General features: G+C 37.6%; 1 long non-coding RNA gene across 1 annotated transcript; it reads left to right on the top strand.

Moving 5' to 3' along the window:
* Nucleotides 1–1,578: 1,578 nt before the first annotated feature.
* Nucleotides 1,579–9,503, top strand: LOC105443320. The gene is made up of 4 exons (XR_004064368.1): nucleotides 1,579–1,690; nucleotides 4,322–4,548; nucleotides 4,971–5,196; nucleotides 6,630–9,503. It is a non-coding gene; the product is annotated as an uncharacterized LOC105443320 (long non-coding RNA).
* The last annotated feature ends 1,049 nt before the right edge of the window (nucleotides 9,504–10,552 follow it).

Genomic DNA, 10,552 nt, shown 5'->3' with positions numbered 1-10,552 from the left:
ACGAGTTGAACATTTTCCAAAACGTCAAACTTTTGAATAGAGGTAGAGTCAGGGCTGGACATGGGGAACCACTTCACCCCCCCCCCCTTCCTCCATTGAACAATTTCCTCTTGCATTAAAACAATGCATTTAAAGCGCAACTAAACAAATTAAACCCATCTCTAATTATTCAATCACGTCCGCGTATTTTGGACCTGCGGATCTCTTTTTTTTGTGCAAATTTTTTACTCAAGAGGGTCAGGTGTAATATATTTCTCTTAAAAGGAATGACAAAAACTCACCATCAGGATCAGTCAACACTGTCAGTAATTTTTTTTTTTTTGTGAACACTTCGTACAAACATAAAACTCCCAACAACTGAATAGTATATGTAATAAAAATAAATAATCAAGTGTCCAAAAGGAGGTCATTTAGCAGAGCACACACAAACACAAATTTATGCAAACAAATCATTATTATTGATTTGCAGGAATTTGGTAGATCTATGACACGACCCTGCATGCATGTCGTGCATAATCCGTACCTGACAGCCAATTAGGATTTTTAAATTAAATAAATATCATATTTTTTATAATCATTACAGACGATGGCTACATTTTACCATTACCATTCATTTAGAATCCTACGAATACTAGGCCTATATTTCAGATAAAAATTATGTTGATTGAAAATCTTTTTTTTAGGTAAAAAGTGCTCGACTTTATATTTGTACCACATCAAGTTGTTTGCCAAATACACGCCAAAACAGTAAAATTATTCTCTTATACAAGAAAAGCCGTGGCTTAATTCTTTAGATAATATTTTGTTTAGAATGTATCTTTCATAATAAACAACGTCGCGATCAATGAAACCAACAATTCTCACTTCCGAACATAATACTTGTTACTAATAATATTCAATCCTGGGTTAATAAAGGCACCTGATACCAATAATCGAGTCAGCAAAGTACCGTAGCGGATTACCCAATGTGGTCGGTTAATATCAGAGCAGAATATAATCTGATAACCTAGGTGATATAGTTGCAATAGTAAGGTACCGGAACTATATTGTCTCCTAGAGTATAGTGATGACCGAGTAAGATACTGAGGAAACAAGTCTTCCAGCGCGCGCGCGCTACTCAGCTACTGTAGATCGCCGCCTTTAGATTATATTCTGTAACAGTAAGTTGCTGGGAATGCTTGTGCGGAATACGCGTGCGTATTATCAGGGAGTGCAGCCTATGCGAAATACAGCATGCATGCTCGACCCGCTTTAGCGGCGGATCCAAGAGTTTTTTTTTTAAAGGAGGGGCATGAAGTGTTAAATCGGCGTGGGGTCCGGAGCCAAAGGGCCCCGGAAAAAAATTGAACAATAAGATGCTTTATGGTACATTCTGAGGCATTTCTGAATGCGTAAACTGAACATTTATTTGAAAATTCTTGGCTTTTTTTGGAAGGAAAAGGGGACATTAAAACCCCGATGCTCCCCATGGGTCCGGCCTAGCTAGCTGGCAGGGCTAGCTAGCGCGACCCGGCAAGGCTAGCTCTCTGCAGTACGCCCAGGACTGGCGTCGACCGCCGGCGTCCCCGCTAGAGCCGCAGAGCTCGTACCTGCGGTTAGCATCAGATACAGTTTCAGCTGGTCGGCGCAGCTAGCCTTGCCCTGCTGGTGGTTCCTTGTCTTCACTCCAAAAATATCTACAATGTATACCGTAAGTTTTAAATATATAGATCTAGATATTCATCTTAGTCAGAGGAATAATCGATAGAGTCTAATTATAAGGACTAATATTGTTTGAAAACCATTTGCCTTTGTATTTCATGAGACCTAGACCTATCTAGATCTAGAGTCTAGTCCCAAATATAAACTTTTCTGTGTGTGATTCTATCGTTATTTGTGTGTGTGTGTTGGCAATTTTTCTACGAAAAAGTGTTGTACAATCAAAATTCATCCAACTTGAGCATACCAAATTCCACTTCACACTCCTATAATTTCAATGCATAAGTCTAGCCATTAATTAACCGGTATCGACGTCATAAAACTCATTGGATTTCCTGATATTAGGCCTAGTACTTTTCCACACATGCAGTGTAGATTTCTAGGTCTACAAAACAAATACCGGTAGCCTAGAAGTAGATCTAGATCTAGGTGTCTAGGCCTACTAAATTATAAATAGGAGAAAATGTAAATTATTGTTCAATTGAATATTGAATATAGATCTAAATCATTATGATGCTTCAAAATCATACTGCAGTTTAAATAACCTAATAAAAATCAGTTCTCTTATTTAATTTCATCTGATTCACACTCACAGTCACAGCTCAAAATCGCGTTGAAAAACTGCAAAAAATGCCCCTTGAAAGCTTGATTTTATTCCATTGCACTTTGTTTCACTAGCGTTTGCGCATCGATAGACTTTATGATAGACTCTGTCTAGATTAACAGAAAATTCAATGAAATTTTGGGCAAACCTTGATAATACTGCGGCTATTTGTGCTGCTCACTCTCCTCATTTGGCATGTTTGGCGCTATATAGCCAATGTACTATGTAGGTATTTCATTTTAAATAATTATTTTATAGTCAAGATGACCATATTGTCTACAAATTCTTGACATGCTTGTGAAATATTCCACCACTCATTCAAGGACTCTGCACAGTATAGCCTAACGGTTCATTGTGCGCAATGCTTGCACATGTCTGTAGATTATATAGGCCTACACGATAAAAAACAACAACAATGGTTTATTCACAAAATCAGTAGGGGTGCTGGTACGTGAATAAGCATCGTCCGCATAAACGACAATACCCTCGTAAACGCAGACCATTCGCATCCAGAAAAATGAGGATCATCCACATTTTTGTTAAGGATCCGGATTCCTGATCCGCGCGTTGGTGATGCGAAAAACGAATTCCGCGATGATGCTCCATAATGCATTTTACACTTACGCAGAGACTTTCACTTTTATGAACAATAAATCCTAGGGAAGACGGACAACCCATAGAAAGTAGACGGTGAACTGGGGGTATTTTATTACACGGAATCCGTTTTTTCGCATTAATTGCCAGCACGCGGATCAGGAACCCTGTACCCGCAGAGCACCGAAGAAGAAAAAACGTCTGTGAAAATTGCAGACTATCCTTATTTTTTTAGGTCGAGACTTGTCCGCGTTTACCAGGATATTCTTGTTTATGTGGACAATCTTCATTCTCAGACCAGTGCCCCTACTGAAAATGGCAATATTCCTCACATCAATTCCACTCTTAGAGAAATAACTTGGCACAAAGTACCCTGCAGGAAGTCAAGCTAGGGCCATGCAAGGACAAGTAAAAGAGCCACATCCATAATTGTAATTTGCAATTATTATTTTTCTTTTTCATAAAGATAGAGAATGATAGGAATAACTCATTGTTAGAAATACACATCACAAGATTTGAAAAAAAAACAAAAAACTATCTATTTTTGTATTTGGGACCATTAAATGGCAAAATGGAATGATGATGCATTATGGAGCAGACAGCATGTTATTGGCCATTAACACATAATAACCAGGATTTTTCACTGAATATTTTGTAGATGGAGTATATTAATTGTTCTTTATGTTATAATTTCATTATATTTTAATCAATCAGATTTTATATGTTTTCATTGAAATGAGTTATCAATGTAATTTTTTTTTGGTAAAATTGTTTCTTAGGATCATACACTGGCCCAACTCTATTTTTGAAGAAAAAAATGTTATTGTTTTGGTAATTACTGTTGTAATCTAACAATACGAACAAGCAAAGGGCATATACAGTAGTACACAATAAGCACTGACTTGAACAATTCAGGGAAAGCTATTTATAGTGGAGGGAGGGGGGGGGGGGGGGGTAATGATCCTATGCACCTAATTCTGCATTGGTGTAGTACGTGTTGTTATAGGGTTCTATAGACTATTACCCCCCCCCCCCGGACAATCACCCCTGACAATTACCGCAAAAGGACATTTTACCCCCCCCCCCCCCCCCCTCTGAAAACTTAGCCCCCCCCCCCCCCCCCCTAAGCCTCAATTGAAGCTGTTATTCAACCCTTACACTGACAGCAGTGATCAAGGTTGACCTCTCAGTCATGAATATAAGCCATAAGGGGGAGGGGGGGGGGGTTATACTTTGCACCATACAAGTAGGGTGGTCCTATACACCCAATTCAGCATCCAGTGGTTCCTATCATTTGTGATTTTTTCCAAACATTATTTAAGTCAATTTTATAAATTTGCTTGCATCTTCAAATTGGAGTGATCGAATGCCGTTTGAGCAATTTTTTAATTTTATTTTCATATTGCATCTTTTTAATACAAACAGAAAACCTAACATGCTTGAAGATGTAGAAGATCCTCGCTATCCATCCACCTTCGCAGCTTCTTTTGCCTCACAATTACCTCTGTCACAAGCCCTATCAAACACCGTGCCTGATTATGGTGCAGCTGACAGCACTGGGGACACTTTGCCTCAATTGAAGCTGTTATTCAACCCTTAGACACAACCACTTGCCTGTTAATTACCTGCTATGAAAGAAATTACATATTGTGGTAAGTACATCGAAGCAGCAATGGATGTGGGGCTGTCTCACTAACAGCAGTGATCATGGTTGACGCACTCTCAGTCGTATAATCATCATGGGCGGGGGTCATACGTTGATGCTATACAAGTAGCATGATCCTATACACCTAATGCTACATCCAGTGTTCCCATCATTTGTGATTGTCCCAGAGATTAAGTCAATTTTATAAATTTCCTTGCATCTTCACATTTGAGTGAATTTTGTTTTAGCATGGGGCATGGGGGGGGGGGGGTGGTCATACTTTGATGTCATACAAGTAGCATGATTCTGTACACCCTATTCTGTTTTAAGTTACGTTTATAAATTTGATTACATCTTCACATTGATTTGAATGCTAGCTGTCATAAAATTAGTGTAATTTCATGTTAATATTGCATCTATTATGAACAGAAACCAAACATGCTTGAAGATGTAGGAGATCCTTGCTATCCATCCACCTTCGCAGCTTCTTTTGCCTCACAATTACCTCTGTAACAAGTCCTATTAAACACCGTGCCTGATTATGGTGCAGCTGACAGCACTGGGGACACTTTACCTCAATTGAAGCTGTTATTCAACCCTTAGACACAACCACTTGCCTGCTAATTACCTGCTATGAAAGAAATTACATATTGGGGTAAGTACATCGAAGCAGCAATGGGTGTGGGGCTGTCTCATTAACAGCAGTGATCATGGTTGACGCACTCTCAGTCGTATAATCATCATGGGCGGGGGTCATACGTTGATGCTATACAAGTAGCATGATCCTATACACCTAATGCTACATCCAGTGTTCCCATCATTTGTGATTTTCCCAGAGATTAAGTCAATTTTATAAATTTCCTTGCATCTTCACATTTTAGTGAATTTTGTTTTAGCATGGGGCATGGGGGGGGGGCATACTTTGATGTCATACAAGTAGCATGATTCTGTACACCCAATTCTGTTTTAAGTTTCGTTTATAGATCTGATTGCATTTGACATTCTTGATCATGTACGATATCCTCGCTATCCTTCCACCTTCACAGCTTCTTTTGCCTCACAATTACTTCTGTCACATACAAGTCCTAACACCATGCCTGCTTTTGGTGCAGGGAGCCTAAAGGGCATTTCCAATTTCCTTTGGTTGTTGCCACTTTTTTTTTTAATGAATGCGTTTTAAGCCTTGTAATTGCGATATCTTAGTAATCATTTGAGGTATGAACTTCAAACCTGCTAATAGTACATGTATGTATCACTTTAGGAAGACAATCTGATTATATTTTGGGGTAAGTAGGTCAAAGGTCACATAAGGATTTCTCTTTATGCCAATAGAAAAAACTCTCACATTGTTTAATACAGATAACGTTATAGAATTTACACAATGGAGGGATTTTATTTTTTATTTTTTAATCTCTGAAACCCCAAACTGTACAAAATCCAGGAATGAAAATTTTATCTAATGATACTTTGATCTCAAGATATATGTTTTGGCGGACCCGCCTCCCACTAGCATAGAGTGTTGAAATAGTCACACACTTTTTACAGCAAACGTTATTGTTGAGGCATAACATAAACTGTTTTGCGAGAACGTGCAGTTTTCTTCATGTTGGACTGTTTTCAAGATATGTAATTTTCGTTCTTTACCAATTAGTATTGCATCTGTTGGATCATTTAGAAGAAACACCTACTTATGATATTCATATTAATGTTTAAATGTGCCACATTAATCTGTACAAAGTAAAAAGGGTATTTATTCAAGATTAAAATGATAGTGTTTAAGCCTATATTATACACTATTTATTAAAAAAAAAATCAGTAATGTGAAGATAAGTTGAGGCCAGCAGTCTGCAATACTTTGAAACAGATAAAGTCCTGCAAAGGAAACAAAATAGAGCCTCAAGCACGTAAGGAAATTTGTGTCGAAGTGTTGAAATGAAAAATTATCTTACAGTAGTCTGATTGGTGTCCCTTTTTTTATCTCCTTTGCAGCTTTGCTCAAGCTCAGCATCCGTTATTACATTATTCCTTCACTTTTTATCAAAATTTAATGAATTTTTTCTTTTCTCTTTTGTTTCTTTTATTTGATAGAGCTACTAGCAAAGGAACAACTTCAACACTGCATCAAATGGCTCGACCAAAGTTATCAGTGGAGCAATATTCACCTGGTTTCCCCAAAACAAAACAGCACATCCCAAAGAATGGTGAACTCCAGTTGAAAAGACATGCGATTTTGAAATAACCATGGTCATTTCAGACATCTTGCGGGAGAATTAAAAGGGGCAAGAACAGTCAGTGATTTAGATACATTTTACCATCAGGAGCATTCACTGCATTGCACAGTATGTAACTGAATAGTTGGAGAGAAACTGGACTCTGTGTAACTATACTAGACATGACAAGTACAGAAGTACTAGCTAGTAATGGACAAGGAATTTTACTCACGTGAGCAGTTCAAAACCAAATCCAAGTAAGTTTTCCTCAAGTGTATCCAACCAGCCCTTCAAATGCTGCACCTAGACCACAAGGCCATCCAAAACTGCACCACTCCGACAATTCTGGGAGTTACAGTCAGATCTCAAATGGAATTTCCAAGTGTTTGATATGATATCAAGTGCCGGCAAGCGACTATACATTTACGACATCTCAGAGTATCATGTGAAGATCTAGCAGACATCTTCTCGACATATATCCGATCTTCGCTAGAATACGCTTCTCCAGTTTGGTCCACATCAATTTCCCGAACAGTTATCTTGCAATCTGAAGAAAGTGCAGAAACGTGTCTGCTGTATTATCCTTGGATAAGAACAGTTGTATGAAACCACTCGTTTCTCTCCAGAGTCTAACTTCTTGCCGTCTTGCCCTTCTTGAATCCTTTTCTCTCAAACTGTTTAAGTCATCACGAGATCGAATTATGTTCTATCGCCAACTCGTCGCCAAACCTCTTGCCATGAACTATGAAACTCTCTACACATAACTATACCCTATTGTAGAACTGAGAGACACCGCACTTCAATTATTCCCTATATCGTACAACTCCTTAACAACCAACTGTGATTTTAATTATCTTTGTCATGTTTGTATTTATTTATTTTTGCTTACCATATTATTGTTTTTCATTCTTCTCTTTTCCATTCTTCATTCTTTTATCCTCCCCTCTCATGTACTTTTTCTCCTTCTCTCTAAATCAGCAATTAAAGTACTTACATGCATTATGATTATTATTACAATTTTGATTAATTACAAAAGAGTCATCTCAGAATGAAGTATCTTTTTAATCAATCTTTGTATTCATTATGTTTAGCTTGTATTTAGGTTTTTCACACCAATTAACCAATGTATCGGTTATTACAGAATTTTGAAATCACAATTATAGGCATGTATTTTCTGAGGAGAGGGTGGTGTTGACTTTTTGTGACTGCTTTTATTTGTGTTTGCGATGGGATTTCATTTCTTTCATTGACCATTGTCGGTTTAATTCAAAACTGTATGAGTTTTAGAGCTCAATAAGTAATAAGTCTTATTTAGGTATCAACAAAAGCTTATACTCTGAACATAATTGTTTAAATATAAGGTTATACTATTTACAATTGCTATACAATTTCTTTTTGGAGCATTTTTGGGGTACTAAAGTTCTTGCTAGATGTTAACCCAATTAAGCCATGCGTAAACAATTTTCAATATTATTATTCTACTCAAAGAAAAGAACGGGGTGCTTTTTTTCCTATTTGTATACCTTTTTTCCTGTGTTTGGTACTAAATTTGTCATTACAGGAAATATATATTTTTGAAGTCATTGCCAATTTTCATGAGTTCGGCTCATGGTCAATTTTAGTTGAATTGCCCACATTCAAATGTATACAATTCTTTAAAATCATATTGATTTTATTTTGGCATGTATTCTTTGGTAGCAAAAATACACCCATCACATTAGGTAATTAAGCTAAGGGTAATTGCTGGTAAATTTTCGAATTCTCTGGTGTGCAAGTTTTATATAATCTCTCTATCTTTTATGAGGGAAAAGGTTAAACAAATACCTACAGTCTTCTCAGAAAATACATAGTGCATGTACAGTGTAAGTTTAACTTAAATAATTGATATTCCTGTTATAGGCAGTTTAAGACTTTTCAACTGATATCTTGTCATGATCTTGGTTTTTGATAATTAATCGGTAGTGTTAATAGTTTAGCATGGGTTGAGTTACTGAGAGGGCACTGATGTCATGGGGGGGGGCTGCTGCTCTTATTAATTGAATTAATTGTTTAGACAGATAACTGGAATCTCAAGTTGGATCATATGTGGGAGGGGTCGATCATGTTGCATTCCTTTACTTTTCTTTTCACTCCTTGATGGGATGTCACATATCATTTCAGATACCCCTCCCCCCCCCCCCCCTATAGGTATTCCTCTCAAGCAAATCAATCGATAGAGGAATGTGTAATTGGGTTAGTTCAGCAATTACATAATGATGCCTTTTGTCTCAAATTTTCAGACTTGTTGGATTGGATAGAAAAGGATCTTAAAGTAGTGTAGTTATTTTGGCTCTATGTTCTCCAGTTTCGCTCTGATGAGTGCGAGGTTATGTCTTTTGTATGTCTTTTTTGAGAGGCATGTGCATTAGTCTTTTCTTTCTTTCATAGTATCAACTTGTATTGACATCTTTATATTAATTGCAATCATGAGATGTGTAATAACGAGTACATTTGTAGGTTCTATTATAATTTGTTTTTTTCTTTGGTGATGGATCCTTTCTCTGAATGCAATTTGTACTTTATTTGCCTGTATAAACATCTATGTGTTTTTACATTTGTTGTTGTTCAGCTACCCTAAATACCCGACGTTATATTATTACCAAGAATGTGTTTCTTCTAACAATATTGACAGAAGAATTATATCTTTAATAAACGATTTTATCAGTATTGTACTACATGTACTTCAAACTGGATGAGATTTATTCTTTTGCAATTTCATGTCTTTGAATTGTTCGTTTGTGCCATTAAGTCAGTGTAGACAGACGCGGATCCACGTGGCGATTTTTCCGGCCCTGCTCCCCCCACCCTCTAGTCTAAAAAAAAATGTTTAAAAAAATAGGATAATAACGTAAATTTAACCTTTTTTTAAACAAAAACAAAAGCGGCGCCCAAATTTTTTTTTTTAAATTTCTCCCACACCAAAACAAAATATTACACCCCCCCCCCCCCCTGCGTATTCACCGACTGGATGAATAGCTGCTAAATATTTTCTCACGAAGTGGGCCCAATATATTAAAAAAATATGTATGTGCTCTTACCCCCCCCCCCCCCCCCCCCCCCCCCGCTTATTCACAGCCGGCTGAGTCGGCGCTAAATTTTTCCTCTAAAACTGTACCCCAAAAAAAAAATGTGCTTCTACACCCAGCCCCCCGCGTTTTTTCATTTTTCACCGGCCGGCTTAGTCGGCGCTAAATTGTTTTCTCAAGATTTGCCCCCCCCCCCCTCTTTTCGCCTGCTGGATCCGCCCCTGAGTGTAGACGCCACATACTTTAAGTATAATGGCTGCCAGCTGTGCCTTGGTGTGATTAAGAGAGACTTGATGTGAAATGGGTTGTTGAGATTTGGAGAGGGGAGTCCTGGTCCATCATATTACGAGAAACCGGTAGGACGCCACTAAAGTAAAGTAAAAATATTTGGACTAAGGGCTGTGAGATTCCGAGAAAAGTAAAACATCTGCTCAGAGCTAGATTATATTCTGGATCTCCACAGAAACATGATAGCTGTTCAAAACACATCGGTGTTCTCTACTCTATGTCGCAAATTGGGAACTAGAAGGGCATTGATATAACCCTGTGATTTCACTGCATGTCATGAAAACCCTCTTATGTAACAACAAAATCAAAAAACTATATTCTAGGGCCAAAATTGTCAAGCTTTTCATTACAATGCTGCCCCTCATCACTCATACAATGTACATTTTATAAACTGATGCACAATATTTTGTCAAATACTATTTTTCACATTTTCCTGCAATGCCCCGTT

Source organism: Strongylocentrotus purpuratus, unplaced genomic scaffold, assembly GCF_000002235.5.
Source record: "Strongylocentrotus purpuratus isolate Spur 01 unplaced genomic scaffold, Spur_5.0 spur5_scaffold_16, whole genome shotgun sequence".
Classification (NCBI taxonomy): Eukaryota; Metazoa; Echinodermata; class Echinoidea; order Camarodonta; family Strongylocentrotidae; genus Strongylocentrotus; species Strongylocentrotus purpuratus.
Note: the sequence above shows the minus strand (reverse complement) of the source record. Positions and strands in the feature narration are given on the sequence as shown.